Below are 2,405 nucleotides of genomic sequence, written 5' to 3' on the forward strand. Positions count from 1 at the left end.
CCATGACTCGGAGGTGGAAGCAATTGCCTTTCCTTTCCTCTTTCTAGAGGTTTCTCCGGCCTTAGATACCATAAATAGTTATGGAAAAATAAAAGCAACGCTTTTACCACACCAAACTTAAAAGGTTTGCTCGTCCTCGAGCAAAAGAAGAAAGAAAGTAGTAGAAGAAAAAGAAGATGGAGGTGTGTGAATGGTTCGGCCAAGGGGGTTTTAGGTGGTTATGATGTCTGAAAAGGAAGGAGTGATGGTTTGAATTTGAGTGGGTGGGTGTAGGTAGGTTATATGATGGTTTTGGAGGAGTAATGGAGGTGATTGGTAGAGGTTATTTTGGGGGAAGAGTGTTATGGAAAGGTGTGAGGAGGAGAGGAGAAGAGGTGTGGTAGGTGGGGATCCTGTGGGATCCACAGATCTAGTGGTCAAGGACTTAGCATCCCTGCTCCAATTAGGCGTGCAAAACGCCCTCAGAGTGCATGTCTGGCGTTAAACGCCAGCTGGCTGCTTGTTTCTGGCGTTTAACGCCACTTCCATGCTCTGTTCTGGCGTTAAACGCCAGTCTGGTGCTTGTTTCTGGCGTTTAACGCCAGCTTGATGCTTCTTTCTGGCGTTAAACGCCAGTTTGATGCTTCTTACTGGCGTTTAAACGGGAGTAAGTTCTTCTTCCAGGGTGAGCTGTTTTTAAAGCTGTTTTTCATTCTGTTTCTGATTTTTCAGTAGTTTTTGTGACTCCACATGATCATCAACCTAAAAAAAAATAAAATAACAATAGGAAATAAATAGATATAATTAAATAACATTGGGTTGCCTCCCAACAAGCGCTTCTTTAATGTCAATAGCTTGATAGTGAGAGCCTCACAGATAATCAGAGCATTGTTGGGACCTCCCAACACCAAACTTAGAGTTTGAATGTGGGGGTTCAACACCAAACATAGAGTTTGGTTGTGGCCTCCCAACACCAAACTTAGAGTTTGACTGTGGGGGCTTTGGTTGACTCTGTAGTGAGAGAAGCTTTTCATGCTTACTCTCCATGGTTACAAAAGGAGATCCTTGAGTTTTAAATACAAGGTTGTCCTCATTCAGTTGAAGGACTAATTCTCCTCTGTCCACATCAATCACAGCTCTTGCTGTGGCTAGGAAGGTTCTTCCAAGGATGATGGATTCATCCTCATCCTTCCCAGTGTCTAGGATTATGAAATCAGCAGGGATGTAAAGGCCTTCAACCTTTACTAGCACGTCCTCTACTTGTCCATAAGCCTGTTTTTTTGAGTTGTCTGCCATCTCTAATGAGATTCTGGCAGCTTGTACCTCAGAGATCCCAAGTTTCTCCATTACAGAGAGTGGCATTAAGTTTATTCCTGATCCCAGATCACACAGAGCCTTCTCAAAGGTCATGGAGCCTATGGTACAGGGTATTAAGAATTTACCAGGATCCTGTTTCTTTTGAAGTAATTTCTGCTGGGAGGAGTTTCAGTGACTCTTTTACTCAGCTGGCCCACTTGTGCCTCCAGATTTCTAATGGAGGACCTTGTTTCATTCATGAAACTTAAAATGGCCTTGGATAGATCAGAGACTATATTCACTAAGCTAGATGGACTCTGCTCAAAATTCTCTGTCTGTTGCTGAGTGGATGATCGAAAAGGCTTGCTATTGCTAAACCTGTTTCTTCCACCATTATTAAAGCCTTGTTGAGGCTTTTATTGATCCTTCCATGAGAAATTTGGATAATTTCTCCATGAGGGATTATAGGTGTTTCCATAGGGTTCACCCATGTAATTCACCTCTGCTATTGCAGGGTTCTCAGGATCATAAGCTTCTTCTTCAGAAGATGCCTCTTGAGTACTGTTGGATGCAGCTTGCATTCTATTCAGACTCTGAGAAATTATATTGACTTGCTGAGTCAATATTTTGTTCTGAGCCAATATGGCGTTCAGAGTATCAATTTCAAGAACTCCCTTCCTCTAAGGCGTCCCATTATTTACAGGATTCCTCTCGGAAGTGTACATAAACTGGTTATTTGCAACCATGTTATTGAGTTCCTGAGCTTCTGCAGGCGTTTTCTTTAGGTGAATGGATCCACCTGCAGAATGGTCCAATGACATCTTAGATAATTCACACAGACCATCATAGAATATATCCAGGATGGTCCATTCTGAAAGCATGTCAGAAGGACACTTTTTAGTCAGTTTCTTGTATCTCTCCCAAGCTTCATAGAGGGATTCACCTTCTTTCTGTTTGAAGGTTTGAACATCCACTCTAAGCTTGCTAAGCCTTTGAGGAGGAAAGAACTTGGCTAAGAAAGCCGTGACCAGCTTATCCCAAGAGTTTAGGCTATCTTTAGGTTGAGAGTCCAACCATATTCTAGCTCTGTCTCTTACAGCAAACGGGAAAAGCATAAGCCTGTAGACCTC

The sequence above is a fragment of the Arachis ipaensis genome, chromosome B08 (genome assembly GCF_000816755.2).
Source record: "Arachis ipaensis cultivar K30076 chromosome B08, Araip1.1, whole genome shotgun sequence".
In the NCBI taxonomy this organism is placed as follows: domain Eukaryota; kingdom Viridiplantae; phylum Streptophyta; class Magnoliopsida; order Fabales; family Fabaceae; genus Arachis; species Arachis ipaensis.